Source organism: Sapajus apella, unplaced genomic scaffold (genome assembly GCF_009761245.1).
Source record: "Sapajus apella isolate SASKATOON/1434 unplaced genomic scaffold, GSC_monkey_1.0 scaffold26, whole genome shotgun sequence".
Classification (NCBI taxonomy): Eukaryota; Metazoa; Chordata; class Mammalia; order Primates; family Cebidae; genus Sapajus; species Sapajus apella.
This window is the reverse complement of record NW_022436966.1, coordinates 19,652,035-19,675,919: the sequence shown is the minus strand read 5'-3', so window position 1 is coordinate 19,675,919 and position 23,885 is coordinate 19,652,035. Positions and strand designations below refer to the sequence as shown.

Sequence of the window (23,885 nt, the reverse complement as noted above, 5' to 3'; positions counted from 1 at the left end):
TTTAAATAATCAGAGTGTTATTTGTTATTTCAAGTAGTTAACAGGTTTTTTAAATGAAACTGGGCATTTTTAATTCTCTTGACACTCCCAGAAAACTATCATTCAGGGCAAAATGTCACCAGTTTTATTAACAACACTAAATATTTTTGTGATGCTATGGGGAAACAAAATGATAGAATTGAATATTTCTAGAAACATTTCGCAAGCATATGTTACATACATTATAGATACAACTCCTTCTGGGTCATGCTTCTGGTGATAAATTAGTGGCTTCTTGTGCATAAACGTGCATTGAAGACAGGTTGGTAGAATGATCTGCATGGAACTTTTAATCAAATCTTACACAAAACCAGGGCTCCCAAGGTGATCTTATTTCCTCTAAACAAGAGAGGCAGCTCTGTTTCAATTAGTACCTCAGTCTTAGAAAACTGCATAATCAAAAAGAGAAATTTTAAGGCCTTTTCCAATTCAAAAAAAAAAGAAGAAATGGATAATTAAAGATTAAAAATACCTTGAAATCCTAATGTGGCAGCATAAACATGCCTCATGATACTATGGCAACATTCTCTCTTTTTTAATGAAATTGATTAATTAGTCTGTGAGCTTGCAAAATGTCAGAGCAAAGGATTGAGAATGCTTCTCTTCACAGCTAAGGCCTTTCCTGTCTCTTTCTTCCTGAGCTTATCAATCAGAAACGCTAGAGGTCAATCTACGGAAGAAATCTCAAACTGCAGCTTTGTTTTAAATGAATGAGAAACATGGAGGCTTCCATAGCTTGCATTCCAAATCAGCTCAGAAGATCCAGATATGAGAATGTCTTGGATACATATGGCTCAAACTAAACACAAGCCCATTTGACTGGAGGGAGAATGGAAGGAGAGAACGGGGGAAGTTGTTTTGCAAATTCAGCCAGCTGGAAACAAAGTTGTGTGTGTGTAACTGTGTGTATGATACAGCTATGAAGGAAAGAGACCATTTCCACAATTCATACATGGAAATATCATGTGAAAGTCATATCTCATATATATGTAGTTAAGATTTAAGTATATTAGCATGTTTTTACATATGTTATAAATCTCTAGGAGTTACTAAGCAGAGGCACAAAATGAAACGTTAGGCTTTATTACACATTCAGGACAAAGGAGGTTATATTCCATTTTGGAAGCAGAAGCAAAGACTATCTTTGCTATAAGAATGAGCCTGCTCAGAGTGAATTGTGTGGACAGGTTGCTGGCCACCTCTGTCTTATGTTAGTACTGCTGTCCTACTCACATTAAAAAAAACCCTCCACACACACCTCCCTACTGCATGGAGACCAGAAATTTCTACTACTAGAGCAGGGTTAGTCAATGTCAGAACTATTAGCATTTTGGTACAGATAAATCTTTGTTGTTGGAGACTGTTCTGTACATTTTAGGATGCTTAGCAGCTTTGCTGGCCTCTACCCTCTATAGATGCCAGTAGCATACCCCAGTTGTGACAACCACATTATCTGCGGACATTACAAATGTCCCAGGTTCTGAGAAGGGGGGAGTGGGGAAATAATGCTCAGTAGAGAACCACTGCACTAGAATCATCAGTGAATAAGAAAAGAAAAAAAGGAGAGCACTGTGTATTTTGGAAATAAATGAAGATCACCCAAATGAGAACAAACGGAGGTTGTTTATTCAGAGCTTGTGATAGCAAGGGAGTCAGCTACCATCACTTGTGATTGGCAGAGATTTAAAGGTAGGCAGGGGAGTAGAAAGGTTTTATATGATCTATCAATCATATGTGCTCTGGTTGGAAGTTGTTGGCATGGCAAGGCTGGAGGCAGGACATCTTAAGTGATTGGTTTGGGATGCATGTTTGGCTTTCTCTGGTTGGCCCCGAGATAGGAACAGGAGCAGAAAAAAAAAGCAAAGGGAAGCTCAAAGTCACTGAATAAGTGGTTTTCACCTTTGTGTTCCCAGTACCCACTACAGTTTCTGGAGGCATTTGTACTAGCTTCCTTTTGCTGCTGTAACAAGTTACCGCAAATTTAGTGGCTTAAAACAATACAACTTCATTATCTTACAGTTCTATAAATTAGAACTCTAATATGTGTCCTGGGGGGGCTACAATCAAAGTGTCAAGACTCCGTTCTTTTTCTTTTTTATTTTTTTGAGATAGTCTTACTCTGTCGCCAAGCTAGAGTCCAATGGCGCAATCTCTGCTCACTGCAACCTCGGCCTCCTGGGTTCAAGTGATTCTCCTGCCTCAGCCTCCCAAGTAGCTGGGACTACAGGCATCTGCCACCATGTCCAGCTAATTTTTGTATTTTTTAGTTGAGATGGGGTTTCACCATGTTGGCCAGGATGGTCTTGATCTCTTGACCTCATGATCCACCCGCCTTAGCCTCCCAGAGTGCTGGGATTACAGGCATAAGTTACCGCATCCAGTCAGGACTGCATTCTTTTCTGGAGACTCTAGGCATGAATCCATTTTCTTTCTTTCACCAGCTTCTAGAGGCTACTTGCATTCTTGGCCCATGGTCCCATTTTCCAGCTCCAAAGCCAGAGACTTAAAATTCAGTAGTCAGCATCACTCTTTAATTCTCCTCATCTGTCTCCCTCTTCTAATTTTAGGAAACCTTATGATTATATTGGGCCCACCCAGATAATCCAAGATAATTTCCCCAAAATCAGCCCTGTAGCAACCTTAATTTATTGATTTATTATTTAATAAATTAAATATAAATTAATTCCATCTGAAGCCTTAATTTCCCTTTGCCATCTAGCATAATATATCTATAGACTCCAGGGGTTAGGACATGAACATCTTTGAGGGCAATTATTCTTCCTGCTACAGCACTCATTAAGCAAAGTGTGGTCCCTGGACCAGCACCATCAGCATCATCCAGAAACTTGTTGGAAATGCAAATTCTGAGGCCTCAACTTAGATTTGCTAATGCATAATCTCTGTGGGTGGATCACAACAACCGTGTTTTAACAAGCTCTCCAGGTCTCATGCTTGAGAAACACTGATCTATGCACCACAGCCATTCTCCCCACTCCAAAAGCATGTGGTCTATATACGAAGTCTTTCAGTATCACCACAGTTAAATTTTTAGGAATGTACTCTTACAGAATAATTACAGAGTAATCTTTCCAAAGTGTGATTTCTAACCTAATAAAGGATATCACTCCTTTATTAATAATCCTTAAATGCATGTGGTGGTTAATTTTATATGTCACCTTGACTGGGTTAAGGCATGCCAGACAGCTAGTAAAAAAAAAAAGAAAAAAAAATTATTTCTGTGTGGGTGTTTTCAGAGATCAGCATTTGACGATGATTAGCATTTGATGATTATGTAACTATACATATTCCATTGGTTCTGTTTCTCTGGTGAACCCCTAGGTAATCCACTGCAGAGATACTGATGATTTCATGGGCTTGCGATTATAGGATGGTGTGGAGAGGATGGTAGGGAGGTGGCCCAGTGGGAAGCAGCTGTGGAATTTTAAGTCAGGCCTCTACCACAGAATTTTTCAAGTTGTGAGTGTGTAGTAAGCAATTTTATGTGTCAGCTTGAGTGAGCCCCCGGGTGCCTAGATATTTAGTTAACATAATTTCTGGGTGTGTCCATGAGGGTGCTTTTGTATGCAATTGATTTTTTAATCAAAAGACTGAGTAAAGCAAATGGCCCTCCCCAATCCCTATAAGGTCTGAATAGATAAAAGGCTTAGTAAGAAAGAATTCCCTCTCTCTGCCTGACTGTCTTCAAACTGGGGCACTGGACTCCTGCCCCCAGACTTGGACTGAAACTTATACCATCAGGTCTCCTGGTTCTCAAGCCCTCAGACTCCGACTAGAACTATACCATCAGCTCTCCTGGGTCTCCAGCTTGCTGACTGCATACTTTAGGCCTTTTCAGCCTCCATATTTCATGAGCTAGTTCCTTATAGCAGATAGATGATAGGTAGGTAGGTAGCTAGGTAGGTAGACAGATTGATTGATTGATTGATTGATTGATTACATTAGTTCTGTTTCTCCAGAAAATCCAGACTAACGCAGGGTGGTAACCAATTAAAGGGGCATTTAACAATTTATTGAGTGCAACTAGTATTGTTTTGTACAAAATAGAGTATTTTCATAGAATAGAGCATTAAAAATAGAATAAAGTACACAGCACATAGAAAGGGTTAAGTATTATCTGGTGAATCTTCAGTTTCTGTGATTCACATCCACATAGGTATACAGTAAGTACCTTTCCTACTATAAATCAGGATCAGTGGCTCACGTCTGTAATGCCAGCACTTTGGGACGTGGAGGCAGGTGGATCACCTGACATCAGGAGTTCAAGACCAGCCTGGCCAACATGGTGAAACTCCATCTATACTAAAAATATAAAAATTAGCTGGGAGTGGTGAGGGGTGCCTATAATCTCAGTTATTCGGGAGGCTGAGGCAAGAGAATCACTTGAACATGGAATCAGAGATTGCAGTGAGCCAAGATCGTACCACTGCACTCCAGCCTGGGCAACAAGGGTGAAACTCCAACTCAAAAAAAAAGGAATCATGCTGAAGGAGAAGTTGGACTGGTGCTGAACAGTTCTCGCAGACTACACTGTATCTCCTCCCCTGGAAGTGATTCCATCCTGAAATGACTGCCTACTTCACACAGTACAATTAGTACTTGGCATGTCCAACTATCATGTGACTCACTGTGATTATGCATGTGGTTTTACTGCTCAACCACACGCTAGGTTCTCTGCAAACCAGGACAGGTTTCTTTCTGCTTCACAACTTCCTCCAACCTTGGCCCACTGTCTGGCACATAAAGTAAATTGTTAATGAACACTGGTTAGCTGGCTGAATTTTACAAACCATCAAGTTTATTAAGAGAATCAGGTGAAATGTTTAGATGGAATAAAACCAATGGCCCCTCAACAACAGTCTGAATGCCAGATGTCCCCTTGAAAATGACAACTGAATAGCAGTCCAAACAAGTGCATTAAGCCATCTCTAGCAAGAGACAATGCAGCTGCAACCCTGCATTCATAAAGAGAGCAGAAACCAAGACAACCTATTTTCATTCTGCTTGGAAATCTATGCTCTTCCCGAGCCATCAAAATTGAGTGAGAAATTGCAGTGGATACAATCAGCTCTTATTTATTATCAACGTTTCACAGCAGCAAGCATTAATAATACATCTTATGTTTATAAAGCTTTGTCTTCAGCCTTCCCTGATACTGAACCAGCAAGATCTGAGCATGTCTATGGGATCCAGCCTTTGTTAGTAAAATAATTTCAAAGAGAGGGGGAAAAATCAAAATAATATAAAGCTATCTAAATAGTCAGCATGCAATTATTCAATTATGCTACTTTATGATGTATCTGACATAAGTCATTATAATAAAACCAGAAACAAATGCCACACATAAAACAAGAACCACCAAAATAAGTCCCCAGTATGAACAGGGCTTCCTGCCTCAATGCATAATTTATACTGTCTATAAAGCCAGCACCTGGGAACTGCTAATTTAATTAGTTTGTATCGAACACTTAATTGAAGTAAGCCAAGGTTTAGGACTAGCTTGACAGCTGTTTTCATTACATCTAATTAATCTGTGGCATTTGGTTCTTTTTCCTGCTGTATTAGTCAGCTCAGGCTGCCATAACAAAATACCAGTCTGGGTGTCTTAAACAATAGAAATATATTTTCTCATAATTCTGGAGGCTGGAAAGTCTAAGATCACGCTTCCAGCAAGGTTCACTTTCTGGTGAGGGCACTCTTGCTGGCTTGCAGATGGTTGCCTTCTCACTATGTTTTTGCATGGCCCTTCCTTGGTGTGTGCACATGGAGATTGAGAGATTGAAAAAGACAGAGAGATGAGCTCAAGCTCTCTGGTGTCTCCACCCTTATAACCTCAGTTAACATTAATTAACTTCCTTAGAGGTCCCATCTCCAGATATAGTCACACTGGGTATTAAAGCTTCAACACATGAATTTGGGTGTAACGTTAAGTACTCTGTCCATAACACTCATCTTGGCATAAATTGTAAAGATCATTTGGTTTTGTTTGGTCTGAGGAATCAGATGACATTGTAACCGAGGGAGTGTATCCAACTCCCAGAGATCGGAGGTTCTTGGCCTCTCTAACCCTGAAGAATGGGGAAAGGGGCCCCAGAGGCATGGTGAGTTTGCCATTCAAATAAATGTTATTTACTCAAAGAGTTTTGTGGAAAAGTGATTTATTAGGCAGACGAAAGAGAGAGAGACAGAGACAGAGACAGAGAGACAGAGACAGAGAGAGCTCCTACACCACGGTGGGAGTGGACCCAGAGGAGGAATCCGCATGGGTAGGAGCAGCTGGAGTTTTAACCCTTGAGTTATTCCCTCCCCATTCATGTTCTCCTCCAATAAGAGGAGTTCTTTCAAACGTCCTCTGGAGCGAATGATCTTTGACTCTGATATCGGATTGGCTATTTGGTCCACAACTCTGGTTACAGAGCCTCCACTTCCCGAAGCTTTTCTCGGGATTTTGGGACAAAGGAGCCTCACCTGGCTTGCCCTACCTGGCCAGCACAAGAAAATCAGATAAAAAACTTTTCATTTGAAACCCTTCTGGTTCCTGGATGGCGGCCTGGAGGAAGTGCTCAAAGGAAATCCCTGCATTTGAAAGCACACCCCTCACAGACCCAGGAAGAGAAGCTACTATAACACAATCCCTCAATATCATATCAATGTTATACTCCCTTAATTTTTCCTCATTCCAACAATTTATATGACAACAGTAGAAAATGGTGCCTGTTCAAGGACACATCATCCGCCATGTCTCACCAACGCTACCCAGGAACAACCATGTTGGCCCAGCATCTCCCCCACAAAGTTTTCCCTGACAGCCCTAGCCTCCACAAAAGATATCATTCATTTATTCACCTATCAGCACACATTTATTAAGTCACTTATACCAAGCACTGTACAAGACAATAGGGTTACAGGGTCAAAGAAGCCCCAGTCCATGCCACCAAGGAGTTCCCAGCCCAGTGGAGAACATAGAAAGGAAACAGTAAGAATTGAGGAGAAGCTCAACCTTAACATCTGCAGGCCCCAGCCTGCGGGTAAAAATAGGGGCCTGCATATTATATATTAGAATGTCTAAGTTATATAATTCAAGCTAGCAAGCAGTTAAATAAAATATGTTCTTTCCTATAATCTTAGTAAGTATAACTTCAAAATTACCTGGAAGGCAGATTCGAATTTAGAACTAGCAGAACAGGAAAAAAAAAAAAAAAAAACATTCTGTGGCTTACTGCCCTCCTCTTCCTTCCCCCAGCTCCAGGCTTCCTGACAAGGGGTCTGGCACACACTTGTGGACACCGTCACATGTCCAAACTCTACCCACAGCCCCTGCAAATAGCTGTCCCTTGATGGATCAAATAAAAAGACCTACAAATGTCCTGGAAATAGACTTGGGGCAGAGGGTTTTAGAGCCCGGGTTTGAAATGTGTTCAAGGATGGGGCACCCATCAAGAGAGACATTATAAAAAAGGACAGAGCAGGGCCCTGTAAGCCAGTGCTTGGCAAACACCTGCATGAGCACCACCTAGAGAGTGTGTTAGAACATGGATTCCTGAACTCTACCCCCAGAGATGAGGCTTTGGTGGGTCTGGGGTGCAGCCCAGAAATTTTCATGTCTAACCATTCCCACAAGATGTCTATCGGAGGACCACACAATGAATAGTCTGAAGCACAGGACCCAGAGCAAGGCACTGTTAAACCAAGTCTAATGGTGGCACGGCTTTAGTGAGATATGTGCTATCAAAAAACTATGTAGAGTGCTCGCTGTAGCCAGAGTAACCGCGTGTAGACTTACATATATACAAGTATACACTGAGAGCCAACTTTGTGTCACGTACTATATCAGCTGCCTCACTCATTCACCAAATAATTCTTGAAAAAGAGACTATGAATGTAAAAGAACTATGCACCAAAAAGGCCCCATCTTATTGTATGTAAGTTTAATTTTTAATTTAAAAATGTTTAAAACAAAAGCAAAAAAAAATCAATCTGTTCTAGAGGTTTCTCCTTTTTTGTGGTGGTGGGGGGTTGGGTCCTGTTTGCAGTATCATACATGATCAAAGTGCTGCTAGAATGTTCACAGCTGTTACTGCAAATTCAAATCCTAGGAAAGACTTCTCCTGGGAATTTGCTTTAGATCAAGGTTGGGCTTCCTGGTATAAGGCTGCACCCACAACTGGGCAGTTTCAACAACACAGGAGCCTTTCCCCAGACCATGAGATTTCCACTTCTAACAGCAGAGTGGCTCATATCAGAATGTTACTCCTGCTACCAATTATCAACTCTCGTCAAAATATTTTAAAAACTGGGAGGCGCTAGAAAACAATCTACTGTGTGCCAGATACAAGTGTAGGCACGAATATACTTGAGCGAGAAAAGAAAAAATCCATGCCTTCCTTAATATATACGCCTGTAGCATTCATCCGCAATTCTCATAATGTTAAAAAAACAATCAGAGAGAACCTCACTTTAAAGATGAGGAAACTGTTTCTGAGATGTTAAGAAATTTGTTACATAGAACCCAGCAGAGGAAATATTTGAACTCAGGCCACCCCCATGCCCTGCCTGCTCTATAGTGAAGAATGGAGGAAACTCAAGGGAGACAAGGAGCTCTAGGTAGACCTTTTGAAAGAGGTCGTGAGTTTTACTTAGAAAAGTTAGCAAGGTAGAAGGAACAAAGAAAAATCACAATTGAAATAAAGACCTTCCAGCAGAGAGGAGGGTTTGTGTGGAGGCAGGAGTATTATATATGACGGTGAATAGAAGGAATTAAGAGTGGATTCTTTTATCTGCAATGAAGGGTAGCCACAGGAAAGTGGGAAAGCGAGGAGGGACGTGTGTATGGGGGAAATAACCCATGGATGTAGGCACGAAGCACTAAGCAAATGGGTTTCAAGGAAAGACAAATCAGGTTTGGAAGATTCATTTCTGAAATCCATTTTATGCATGTTCTTCTAGTCCACTCACCTCCTGCAGTAATTAATGTCCACCAAGATTGTTTTGTAGCTATTTACACACCTCCAAATGAAACCTGTTAATGTTCTGAATATTTATTTGGGTAGTCTGTTATTATTCCATTATCCACATGTCATCTGCATCTTGGCAGCCTCAACAGCCTGCATCATTTGCGAGCAAGAACTGCGTGAGTGGATTTCACAGAACAGCCCCTCGTTATTTGCTGATTTGGTTCAAAAATGACTGAGGTGTCAATATACTTTGCAAGGAAGTTATTAGCAATGAAAATGTCAAGTTACTTCTCACCAGTGATGAACGGAACAAACACAACGTGTCCCTTATGAAGGTACTCAGGAACATTCATATTTGTAGAGCCCAATTTGATAAGCAGAGAGAAACAGAACTAGTTCCTAATTGGACAGATTTCTTTATTACATCTTGATCTAAACAGAGCTAATAATTTTGGTCATAACTTCTCATATAAATCTTAAGATGGTTATGTGGAATTTAAAATCATCTCTAAAATTCTATCAACTAAATAAACTTCACCAACTCCCTTACATGTTCCTTTAACCACTGAATAAGAGAACAAATGAGATTTATCACAGTATATTTTAAAATCATGTACAAAAGAATATAGCATCAAGGTGACTTCCAAGGAAGTGAATTCTCCTTGTGTTGCTGAACTGGAGGTGTCGGGGGAATACTGATGTTGGTTTGGTTTTTGGCAGCGGAAAACCCACCTAGTAGTCACCAAAAAGAGAAGCACAGACTCCCCACCTTGCAGTGTAGCATCCCATTAAGAAGGTGTCAGGTCTTAATTCCTCAGTACCTAAAGCACTGTATGAAGTATCCACTCTCCACAAAGAAGAATACTACCAAATTTGAGACAGTACCTTATGCCATGTCGAGTATATGGCACAATCTGCCATAAGGCAGATTTCTGTTGGCCCCTGCTGTAGAAAACTCAGCTTTAGCTGTGTACGTACAGAGCAAGCCACCCACATCAGGAATGAGCATGGAAATGAGATGAGTTAGAACCTTTTGTGATTACATTGAGGCTCTTTGAAGGCTGCTGCTCACCAAGTTGACCTTAACATTCCCCTCAGCTTGATTAAACTTAGACAGGCTTCTTCCTGATCACAGGTCTCTGACTTCCCTTAGAGCATTTACTTTATATAATTTGCAATTGGAGCTGGGCATGGTGGCTCACATCTGTAATCACACTTTGGGAGGCCAAAGTGGAAAGATCCCTTGAGGTCAGGAGTTCAAGACCAGCCTGGGAAACGGTGAGCCTCCATTTCCACAAAATAAATAAATAAATAAATAAATAAATAAATAAATAAAATTTAATAGCCTGGCATGGTGGCACACAACTGTAGTCTCAGCTACTCAGGAGGCTGAGGCAGGAGGATCCCTTGGAGCCTGGGAGTCTGAGGCTACAGTGAACTATGATCTTGCCAAAGCACTCCAGCCTGGGTGACAGAGTGAGACTCTGTCTTCAAAAAAAAAAAAAAAAAAAAAAAAATTTCAGTTGTACATTTTTATATGCTCCTTTGAGATGTAAATGTTTTATGACCCAAGAATGTCTTTCTCAAGGACTTGGAAGCCATCCCTTTGAAATGTAATCATCAAGAAAGATATTTCTCCTATCTCCCAGTCTCTCCAGGAGGGTAGGAGTCTAACTTCCATCATGGTCAATTAGCAAACACAGATGACCTAATCACATTGACCAACCTCCTGCTAGGTTCTTCCATAAGATGATCTGAGAGCACTGGGAGAAAGGAAATAAGAAGTCTAATAGAGCATCCATGCTTTCTGAGGTTCAAAGTTAGACTCACCAGTTGGGGTGGACCAGGGAGGATGTGATCAAGACGCAGTGGCAGGAGATTCTAGGCTGGTGACTCAGGCTCAAAAACTATGGGTTTGGGGCAGGAAGAGCACATGGCTATGTCCTATGCTTTGGAGGACAATGACCAGCCTTGTGAGAGTCCACTAAGAGAACAGTAATCCTGGAGTCCAAGCTTGGGCACGCTGTCTTGTGCAAGGACCAGGCTACGCATCGGGAACCCACAGCAACAGCAATACCTTGTGGGTCCAAGAGACAATGGCCGTGGAAGACTCCAGTTTCCTTTGCTTGGCTTTTGGTTAAGAGGGCTGGTTCTCCTCATTCAAACAAATGAGACCCAGAGTTCTTAGGCAGTTGGAGGTTGAGACGCGGGACAGGTGAACTTGAAGTGGAAGATAATGAAGGTAATGGACTTCCTGCTCATAGCACAGCTGCTCAAACAAATGATTTTTAAAAAGTAAATAGATGTTAATACATTTAAAGAGAAAAGTACACCGACATTTCTGAGCTGGTCATCCAACATAGTCTTTGGGTTTGTTTTTTTTTTTTTTTAATGAAAATAGACATCAGACAAGAAAGTACTTCTCTCTTTTCTATAGACATAAAGGAAATATTTGTGAAGGTGTAGAAACCAGAACTCAATCATATTTGGATAGGTGGAGATATAAGTTTTCAGCTGGAATAATTTCCAAGCTCATATATATCTTATCTCTACTGGATATGACTTAACTTATTACAATAACACTGCGAGCCCTGACTAGAGCCCCAGGAAACCTCTAAAAGCTTCAGCTGTTCAGTCACTTTGGCTACCAAGTAGTTGAAGGAGGCAGCAGTGTTAGAATCAGCGAATCTCCCTTAGCCTCAACAAAGGTTCTCTGCTTCAGATGGAATTTGTATTAAGTAGTAATAGGCAGACTCAACTTACCAGGAATTTTATTTTTAACTTAACTATTCTGTTTTTTTTTTTTCTTGAGATGGAGTCTCGCACAATTGCCAGGCTGGAGTACAGTGGCACAATCTCGGCTCACTGCAACCTCCGCCTCCTGGGTTCACGTGATTCTCCTACCTCAGCCTCCAGAGTAGCTGGGACTACAGGTGCAAGCTACCACATCCACCTTTTTTTTTTTTTTTTGTATTTTTAGTAAAGACAGGCTTTCACCATATTGGTTGGCCAGGACCTCAAGATCCACCCTCCTCGGCCCCCCAAAGTGCTGGGACTACAGGCGTGAGCCACCACTCCTGGACAACAATTCTTATCACGGAGATAACACATCTCTATAGAAACATTATTTGAAAAAATAAAACATTCCATAATCTCACCATCCATTGATAAGCACAGTAGTATTGTCAATATTCTAAGGTAGATATTTCTAAACTTTCATGCAAATACATACTTTTTAAAAAGCAGACTCACAATGTATATCCAATTAGGTAAACATTTTTCTCTTAGTATATCAAAGTTTTTGTTGTCGTCGTTTTGTTCTTGTTTTTTAGAGATAAGGTCTCACTCTGTTACCTAGGCTGGAAAGCAGTGGCACAATCATACCTCACTGCAGGCTCAACCTCCCAAGCCCAAGTGATCCTCCCACCTAAGCCTCCCAAGTAGCTGGGACTACAGCTAGGCATGATGGAGCATGCCTAATTTTTTTTTCTTTTTTGTAGAGACCAGGTCTCTCTATGATCCTGAACTTGTGGCCTCAGTGATCCTGCTGCCTTAGCCTGCCATAAAATCTTTTCATGGACAATAAATATAGATATGCTACATTATACTGTGTTCCATTATTGAGGAATTTCTACAGACTCTTTAGCAACTCTTCAGATGTATGCATATACACAGCAACATGCACACTATATTCATTTTTGACTTACGGAATTTAACTCTCCTTGGTGATACAGCTGTGCTATATTGTGAGTCTGCACTAAGGGTACATGTGACAGTGGGGAGTTGTCATTTCTTTATCTTTTTTTATGCCTTACAACTCACCCTCCATCCCCAATCACTGTATCAAGAAGAAAGGAGTAAGACGGTCTCACACAAAGCATTCAAATATCCCACCGTTTTGCAGTCATTACTGAGAGGCATATTCCAATGTGACAGCTCGATGACATCTCACCCTCTCTATTAGGATGGGAAAGAGATGATGCCCATTTCCAGGAGGAGGGCTGCATGCTGACATGTGAAACCTATTAACTGATCTTTTAGACCCTTTCTATTACTTTATATCATCTGTACTCTATGAAATCATTTCATTCCAGCTAGACAACCAAATAAAACCTCCACGGAACCTCTGCATGCTCTGTTCTCCCGCCCCACTTCTACTGCTGAGTTGTCTTAAACTTTCTGAAATTAAAAGGCAAGAAAGAAGCTTTCACTCCAAGAAGCCATTAGGCCTCCTGCTGCTTTTGAATGAAGCATCTCTGACCCTTATCATAAACATATTAAGCAAAGAAAGGTTAAAAATCCACTGAGGGAAACATGGTCAGCCATGAGTCATTTATGCCCTGGGGTGAAATCAGAAGTCATAAATTAAGGTAAATCAATTTCAGTGGTATATCAGAGGTGAGGAAAGACATGAAAATCCCAGGCTGCCTCATTACTAATATAGGATCTGTGCATGGTGACTAAATCTCCAAAGTTGTAGAAGTAAGTGGAGGGAGGAAGAGAAGGTGCTGTCAGAGGAATGGGTAGGGACACTTTAGCCAGCAATGATTTTAGCACAATTATTGTGATTCATAACCAAATAGACTAAAGTGAATTTTTGAAACCAAACCTAACTAAATTCAAGCCCCCTGTTATATGTGCATATGACAGACATGGGATTGATTATCCATTCTGTGACTCTGCCATGTATGACCTAAGAAGACCCCAAACTGAAAGGCCCTTATCCCTTCCAACGCTCAGCTGCCATTCACCACTCTTTCTTGGGTGAACTGACTTATTCAATGACATAAGAAAAATCTCTGGCTCCTGGACTCTTACATAGCCCTCCTGCCATTCAAAAGCTCTATTAGTCATATTGACCAAAAAAAACACACAGGCTATGAGTACATTTAGTTATTACCTATTAATCCAAATGGAGCACCTGGTCCTGCCCAACTCCCTATACTTCTGTTTTACATTCTTTCAAAAAATTTTTATTAATAAAGGCAATTAATCAAGTGTAAAGTAAATGCAACCATGCCTTTTAGATGTTTTCCATGTAAAGCAATTCATAAATCAGACAAAATACTCTATGGGATTAAGTTTCCAGATGAAATCTGATGAGAACTATTCAAATCTACACATCTGGGAATATCAGTGAATTCCAGGTGGACAAAGGCTACAATTGAAGTTTCAGCCTCCTAGTCTGTTTCACTGGTCTGTAGGCTCCATGAGAGTTAACAGTATCTGAGTTATTTACCACTGTATCCCCAGCACCAAGCACAGTGACATAGAGTGAGTATTCACCAAATATGTGGTATGTAGAAGAGTGGAAGGAAGGGAGGGAGGGGAGGAGGGAAAAAAATAGAGTGATTGGAGAAGGGTAGGGCAGGAGCGGAGCAAACCACATGACTTTACCTTTAAAAATAACTTCTGACCAGGTGCAGTGGCTCATACCTTTAAAAATAACTTCTGACCAGGCGCAGTGGCTCAGGTGTGGAATCCCAGCACTTTGGGAGGCCAAGGTGGGCAGATCACAAGGTCAGGAGTTCGAGACCAGCCTGACTGACATGGTAAAACCCCATCTCTACTAAAAATACAAAAATTAGCCGGGTGTGGTGCCGCACGCCACACCCAGCTACTCGGGAGGCCGAGGCAGGAGAATAGCTTGAACCTGGGAGGCAGAGGTTGCAGTGAGCCAAGAGCACGCCATTGCATTGCACTCCAGCCTGAGTGACAGAGAGAGACTCCATCTCAAAAAAAATTAATTAATTAATAACTACTTGATTCTTTTGGTGAAAAATGATTGATAATTATTAGAAAAATTTGAGTCATGCAGAAAAATACAAAGAGGGAAAAAAACACCCCAAAGCTTGTCACAAAGTATCGTTAGCATTATATGAACCAATTTTCAGCCATTTTCTATGAACATATACAAACAAAAGCACCAACACACTTATATCATCATCTTACAATCCAGAATCGTGCAGTGCATTCTATCATTTTGATTTAAGCTAGCCCAAATGAGCCTCCCTCCCCAGCAGTCAGTTTTCTGATCTTGGTTACTAAAATTGAACACACTGAAATGTAACGACTGTGGCTCTGTCACTGGGCCTCTAAGGTGTGGCTGGTGTGGGTGGCAGCTATCACTGCTACTGGGCAACGGGCTGACATCAGACTAAGAGACATTGCCCTGATCAACTTCAACATTTCAGTAACAAATGAATCATTAGACTGGCATTAATGTCACTAACAGGACAAAACACAAATAGAGCCAAACCAGACTTACATTGTCAGACTAAAACAGCTGATATAATATCTGTTTTCCATCTACTTTTATATAAAATTATGACAAATAAAATAGCTATCAGTGTGCCTTCACAATTGAGCACCAATTTCTCCTTTGGGATCTCCACTTTGGACCACAAAGCTAGTATCTTTTGATATTTTTTAAGGCAAGTTTGGACTATCTGGAGGTGATAATTGAGTCTGAGATGAGGAAGTGATCTGGACATGCTGATCATATTCCTCCTCTCTTCCAGGTCTGCCTTCCAGCAAAAACATTTCCCTCGTCCACCATCCCTGAGGTGTATCACATATGGCAGAAAAGACTCTGCCCCATGTGGAGAGGACGGCAGTTGTCCAGTGCAGCCTAAGATTAGGTGAGTAATTCTAATCCCAGGCTTCAATAATTAGAAGCTCAGATCTAAGCTATTTTCGTACAGCCATATCAAAAAAATCACCTTAAACTTCATATGGAAGAGAGAGCCCACATAGCCAAGTCAATTCTAAGCAAAAAGAACAAAGCAGGAGGCATCACACTACCGGACTTCAAACTATACTACAAGGCTACAGTAATCAAAACATCATGGTACTGGTACCAAAACAGAGATATAGACCAATGGAACAGAACAGAGGTCTCTGAGGCAACACAACATATCTACAACCATCTGATCTTTGACAAACCAGACAAAAACAAGCAATGGGGAAAGGATTCCCTGTTTAATAAATGGTGTTGGGAAAGCTGGCTAGCCATGTGCACAAAGCAGAAACTGGACCCCTTCCTGACACCTTACAATAAAATTAACTCCAGATGGATTAAAGACTTAAACATAAGACCTAACACCATAAAAACTCTAGAAGAAAACCTAGGCAAAACCATTCAGGACATAGGTGTAGGCAAGGACTTCATGACCAAAACACCAAAAGCATTGGCAACAAAAGCCAAAATAGACAAATGGGACCTAATCAAACTCCACAGCTTCTGCACAGCAAAAGAAACAGTCATTAGAGTGAATCAGCAACCAACAGAATGGGAAAAAATTTTTGCAGTTTACCCATCTGACAAAGGGCTGATATCCAGAATTTACAAAGAACTAAAACAGATTTACAAGAAAAAAACTAACAAGCCCATTCAAAAGTGGGCAAAGGATATGAACAGAGACTTTACAAAAGAAGACATACATGAGGCCAACAAACATATGAAAAAATGCTCATCATCACTGGTCATTAGAGAAATGCAAATCAAAACAACATTGAGATACCATCTCACGCCAGTTAGAATGGCGATCATTAAAAAATCTGGAGACAACAGATGCTGGAGAGGATGTGGAGAAAAAGGAACACTTTTGCACTGTTGGTGGGAGTGTAAATTAGTTCAACCATTGTGGAAGACAGTGTGGCGATTCCTCAAGGACCTAGACATAGAAATTCCATTTGACCCAGCAATCCCATTACTGGGTATATATCCAAAGGATTACAAATCGTTCTACTATAAGGACACGTGCACACGAATGTTCATTGCAGCACTGTTTACAATAGCAAAGACCTGGAACCAACCCAAATGCCCATCGACGATAGACTGGATAGGGAAAATGTGGCACATATACACCATGAAATATTATGCAGCCATCAGAAACGATGAGCTTGGGTCCTTTGTAGGGACATGGATGAACCTGGAAACCATCATTCTCAGCAAACTGACAGAAGAGCAGAAGATCAAACACCGCATGTTCTCACTCATAGGCAGGTGTTCAACAATGAGAACACATGGACACAGGGAGGGGAGCACTACACACTGGGGTCTGTTGGGGGGAAATAGAGGAGGGACAGTGGGGGGTGGGAAGCTGGGGAGAGATAGCAAGGGGAGAAATGCCAGATGTAGGTGATGGGGAGGAAGGCAGCAAATCACACTGCCACATGTGTACCTATGCAATAATTTTGCATGTTCTTCACATGTACCCCAAAATCTAAAATGCAATAAAATAAATAAATGGGAAAAAAAAAAAAAGAACAAAACCAACATTTTGAACTTCATCAGACTCCTTTCTTGATTGGATTAAAACTTGAGAAGGGAAATGAGGGTGTAATTTATTAGCTCTTCCCACACTAAAATCCTATAATGTACATCAAACTCTTATTCCATAACTGCTTTGGTCTGTTTCAATATATAATCTACAGAATAGATTGGGTAGTAGATTAGGAAATCAATTTGCATATATCAATTCATGCTTACACATATATATGTGCATTAAGTATATAAAGGTATGTCTATAATCATCTGTTGTTATTTGTACTTTATCAATTTTAGTGAAATATTCCCACTTTCTAAGAATGCAGCAATGTTTTTCTCCTACCACAGAACTTGAAGTTACAAGATGCTGTACATATATAGGGAGACAAATAGCTATACATAGGAATTTCTGTTCTTCAAATCTCCTTTGAAAACTCACACTCATTGGTATTGTACATGAATATAAGAAGTTTCTAAATCAAGGATCAGCAAAGTATAGCCCACAAACCAAATCCAGCCTGTTACTTATTTTTGTATAAATAGCTGAAATGATGGGTTTTACATTTTTTAAATATTAGAAAAACAAAAACTATGCAACAAAGACCATATGTGGCCCATAAAACCTGAAATATTTACTATCTGGTTTTTTCACTTAAAAAAAAAAAATATTGGCCGGGCACGGTGGCTCAAGCCTGTAATCCCAGCACTTTGGGAGGCCAAGGTGGGTGGATCACAAGGTCAAGAGATCGGGACCATCCTGGCCAATATGGTGAAACCCCATCTCTACTTAAAAAACACAAAAATTAGCTGGGCGTGGTGGCACGCACCTGTAGTCCCAGCTGCTTGGGAGGCTGAGGCAGGAGAATTGCTTGAACCAGGAGGCAGAGGTTGCAGTGAGCCGAGATCATGCCACTGCACTCCAGCCTGGCGCCTGGCAACAGAACAAGACTCTGTCTCAGAAAAAAGAAAAAAAGCTTGCCAAATCCTGTTCTACACCAACTCTTTCTCAGTACTCTCTCTCTCTCTCCCTCTCTCTCTCTCCCTCTCTCTCTCTCTCTCTCTCTCTCTCTGACACACACACACACACACACACACACATTCTTGTCTTCTACTTTAAGGTTAATTCTAGATCCTATCAGTGGAGGGTAATCATTAGAAGCATGAAGTTAGACAACCTTAAAGTCAAATCCAAGCTTTGACATAATTTGCTAATGTGACTTTATGCAAGTTACTTTGCTTCTCTGAGTATAAACTTCCTGGCCTTTAAAAAAGAATGATAATAGTGTCTAAGTGATAGAGTACCTAACTGACAAGTAAAGCTCTGAAAATATAAATGTAAAGAAATCAGGATAACGCCTGTCATGTGGAATTGCTCGATAAATCAGTTACTATTAATCAAATCTGGTTTTGTTAATACGCTTCTTGTTCTATACACCCTCAAATTTAACCATTTCTCCTCCCACAATCTACCCCAGAGATAAATTGTAATATTTCTCATGTATCTAAAATCAACTGTTCCATACAGCTAGAGGCAATCAGAAAATAAATATAAATATTCCCATAAATACAGTCCTTTCAACTTTTTCTACAGAAACAAGTGTAAAGCTATTAGTAATGCTGAATTCAAATATCTCAAAGAAAAATAATATACCATAGAGCAGCTTGGTCAAGGTGACCAGCAACCCTCCCTAAAAGATGTGAAAACTCCAAAGAATACTTTATTGCAATAGCATTTTTGTGCAAAATAATTTAGTGTGAGGGCAACCAGCTCCTTACACAAAATAAGGGCTGAATGAATAACCATGTTCTCAATTAGGCAACTACAGACCTAAGTGTCTGCAGTTAAAAATAATACTGAGGTGACTTGGCATGTGTTTCTATTATAAGTTCACACAAAAAGACTTTTTTAAAAATTGTTCTGTATCTTTTGACCTTGTTGCAGAAGTTTTTAAACCTTTTGTCCCTGCCCTCTTGAACTAGCCCATATCCAACATTTGCACTCACACTGAACTCAGACAATCACAGCTCTTCCAAAAATATATTCAATAGAAGTAGCTTCCCTTAAGGCACTGCCTGACTTGTGTCTTTATCCTTTGACAAGAAAAGCAAGAAAGAGTTGCCGCTCAAATTTAGGCAATATTTGTGGTGATAGCTCAGGAGTTTTATCTCTACCCTAAGCCCAGAAGATTCTCTGAATCGTTTCTTGCAGCATTATGTAACATGTTACTCTTCTGAATTCCCAAGAATAGAAGAGTCTGCATATAAACAGACTCCAGAGGCCAGTTGTTGATGGTAACAAATGATATTTGTACAGCAGGTATTAAATTCATGTTTGTAACTCAGATGTTAAAAATGTGGCATTTTTATTTTTGATAACTTAAAATTCCTGTTTCAACTTCCCATTCTGAAGGAGGTGAGACAATATCATCTTAATGACCTCTTTCCCAAGGTGACCCATGATTTTAGGAGTGGGGCACATACATCTGCCTAGGGGGCCAGAAGGAGGGTCTGTCATGATTGGAGTGGCAGAGAGGAGCAAGTAGTTAAGAGCATAGATATAGAGCCAGATTGTCTGGGCTTCATTCCTGGCTCTTCCAGTCACTAGCTATGAGACCATGGATGAGTCACTTAACCTTTTGTGCCTCAGTTTTCTCATGTGAACTGGGTTATCACCTATGTCATAGGGTTATCATGTGGATTAGGCAAGTTAACATTCACAAAGCACTTGGACAGACTTTAGTGCTTGGTAAGCATTGTAGAAGTGCTTGTTAAATAAATAATAAATACCTTCCTGTTGTGAAGGCGTCTGCTGAAGCCCCTCTCTGGCCCTGACTCAGTCTGTCATCCAAGCATGAGCTACCCCTCACACCTGTCCAAACAGCCCTATCAGTCCAGTCGGTCTCTCTGCTCCTACTCATTCTCAAGAGCAAGGAAATCATCCAACTATATCTATGTGTAGTAAACATGGAGGAAATCTCTGGGAGGCTGTATTCACACCCAACATTAACGGAAGTCTTATAATTATATAAACATATCCAACATGGGGCAACTATTCCAGCTATAACTCCCCCAGGTCTTCCAAGAATGCCAGTGTTGTTCTGTTTCACAGGAAAAAAAATACCATGCAAATGTTAAACCAGAATTCAAAATTTACTCTCTAAAATCAAACAGAAAGAAAAACAAACTCATTTGTTCAAACACTTGAGATCTTCCTGTCTTCCTCAAAGAAATGCCACTTCAGTCAAAAAATGGTTTCACTCCAACCCAAAAAACCCTCAAGGTAAAACACTGTAACTTAGATGCTTCTAATTAGACAAACTTCAAAGAGATATTGGCTGAGAAAAATCCCAAAGTATATTTCCAAACTGTGGAAGCAGGTTTAGAAACTCATAATATTTTACATTAGTATGGAATACATGGTCTTCTAGCTCTGAGCTGTCCAATATTGTAAAACCAACAGCCACATGTGGCTACTGAGTACTTCAAACATGGAAAGTCCAAATTAAGATGTGCTGTAAGTATAAAATAAATACTTAGAGAATCTCAGATTCAGAGACTTAGTATTTTAAAAAATGTAAAATATCTTAATCTTTTTATATTGATTACATGTTGAAATGATAATGTTTGGGATATATTGGGATAAACAAAATTTAACTGATATTAATTTCACCATTTTTATTTTTCAAATGAAGCTACTAGAAAATTTAAATTTTAAATGAAGCCACTAGAAAATTTAAAATTACGTATGTGACTCACATTATATTTTATTGTAAAGCACTGATCTAGGTAATACAGGACCAACCTTCTGAGGTAATTCAAAGTAATCATATTTCTAAATAATAAATCTGTCAATTGATCAATACTTTTTTATCTTAAAAAAGAGAAAAGTATATATTCTTTGCTGTTTTCTCACTGTAAGAGCGGCCAAACTTGAACTACTTGTTTCTTTGAGTAGGCTAGGACACGCTAATACTTAGTGTTTTATTTTTGTTTTTTTCTTTGATTTTTTTAAATTATTTTATTCCATTTCAGCTCATGTAGTCACTTACTCTAAATATTTAGACTAGTGACTTGGAATTTTTATTATCAACTGTATCCAAAGCTTGTTCATCTCTATTCATTGGTATTCCAACAGACTTTGGAAATCGTAATAGATTAAAAACCTAGAAACACTATGACTAGAATCAATAGCTTCAGTCTGACAATAACCAAGAGTTAAAAGTTTTTTGAGAATCATATTTCATATGTCTGGCCCTGTAGTATCCCAAGAAATAGTTCTATGGTTATTCTGTTGTCTATTCTCCAAAACCAGTGAGGCCCACAATAGGCTAACGATTCTTTGGTTGTTTTATTTTGTCAGTGGAACCTCCTATCCATTCCTCTCCGCAGGCATTACAAGCCTTTCCTAACTCTGCAGGTTTGTCTTCACCAAATCCTCTGTCAGTGCCCGCCTCTCCTACTAGCCTGTTGAATAGCTCCTCCTGGGTCTTTCCTCCACAAAACTTACCCACATTCCACTCGTAGTATGACTCATTCTAAGTTGGATTCACCTTTTATTATTATTTCAATGATCTGTCCAATCATGGCCAGTAAAATCAGTTCACTCTTCCCCAAGGGCTCTCTTTTCTTTCATTAATAGAATCCCTGCAGTCCAGATGCTTCTGAGACCTATTATGTACTTCAGAGTAGGAAAGAAAGAGCTTTCAGCTCTTCCTTGTAAGAGCAGAAATCATAAAGACAATTAAATCACAGAAAACTGAATCAGCAGTCTTTTGTAAGTAGGCCTCTAATTTGAGAAGGTGTAGCTGAATTACATGCTAATATAATTGCCAATACATGTCAATATGTATTGTGGGCTCAAGTGGTCTTAGAACAAATAGAAGTCGGACATGCTTCATTATCATTATTGGATCAGCAGATCCCTGAGTGGAGAGTTATTCACTTTGGCCCTCAGAGGTGTCCATAAGCCTTGCAAGAGCCATTGATCTGTAGCTTTAGTTATGTAGAGAGGGTTATCAAAGAAAAATCAGGTTCTCAAAAGAAAAAACTAAGATGTTAAATTTTTCCTTCTATTAAACTAAACCATTATACTCTTTGGGTTACACACATGTGGATATGCATACACTTAGCACTTACTGAACGTCAAGCAGACATAAACTGCACATGCCAGTGTAAACTGTAGATACACAATGGTCTGGATTAATTCTACTACATCTGTTTGCCAAAATAAAAACCAGATTTTCATCTGGGATCAGAAAGGGGGCATTGCTGTCAGAGGCATTCAAACCAGAATGAATCCATCACGAACAGGGACTGGGTAAAATGAGGCTGAGACTTATTGGACAGGATATTCACAAAGTTAGGCATTCTTAGTCACAGGATACAATATGAAATCAGCACAGGATATAGGTCATAAAGACCCTGCTGATAAGACAGGGTGGAGTCAAGAAGCCAGCCAAAATCTGCCAAAACCAAGATGGTGACAAAAGTGACCTCTAGTGTCCTCACTGTTCATTATATACTAATTATGATACATTAGCATGCTAAAAGACACTCCCCCCAGGACCATGACAGTTTACAAAGAACACGGCAACATCCAGAAGTAACCCTATATGGTCTAAAAGGAAGAAGAACCCTCAGTTCTGGGAAATCTCCATCCCTTTCCCAGAAAACTCATGAATAATCAACCCCTTTTTTAGCATATAATCAAGAAATAACCATAAAAATAGCTAACCAGCAGCTCTCAATGCTGCTGTGCCTATGGAGTAGCTGTTCTTTTGTTTCTTACTTTCTTAATAAACAGTTTTTTACTCTACTCTGTGAACTCACCCCAAATTCTTTCTTGCACAAGATCCAAGAGCCCTTTCTTGGGGTGTGGATCAGGACCCCTTTTCAGTAACATTGCGAATTATTAATTTTTATTGGCTTTCATTTAAAGCAGTAATTTTTAACACACAGAGTGTGGAAGAGTGACTGAGTGAGTGCTTGTTAAAAACTGATTCTCAGTTCGAGTCAGGAGGTCTAGGGTGGACTCCAAAAATATACATTTTGGACAATCTCTCCAACTGACTTTAAGGCAAGAGCAAAGGGATTCTAATATGGCTAGGTCAATGCTCTTAGAAACTCTGATTTGAAACATTGGCTCTAATGTATCACACACTAAATTTGATCCCAAAATGACTCATGGACATAGTTTAAGAAACCGTGTTACAGTTAATTTTATGTGTCACCTTGACTAAGTTAAGGAGTAGCCAGATGGCTAGTAAAACAATATTTCTGGGTATGTCTGTGAAGGTGTTCCCAGAAGAGATTAGCATCTGAATCAATAAAGTAAATAGGACCCACCTTCATCAATATGGACAGCTGTCATCCAACTCAGTGAGGGCCTGAGTAGAACGAAAACATGCGGAGGGCACATTCCGTCATCCTGAGCTACAACACCCGTCTTCTCCTGCCCTGGGGGGAGGGCACATTCCGTCATCCTCAGCTACAACACCCATCTTCTCCTGCCCTGGGGGGAGGGCACATTCCGCCCTCCTGAGCTACAACACCCATCTTCTCCTGCCCTGGGACATCAGAGCTCGAGGCTTTCAGGCCTTTGG

General features: G+C 40.1%; 1 non-coding gene across 1 annotated transcript; it reads right to left on the bottom strand.

Annotated features, from left to right (window-relative positions):
• Positions 1-8,078: 8,078 nt before the first annotated feature.
• On the bottom strand, positions 8,079-8,262 carry LOC116560682. Its single transcript, XR_004273077.1, has one exon.
• Positions 8,263-23,885: the final 15,623 nt, after the last annotated feature.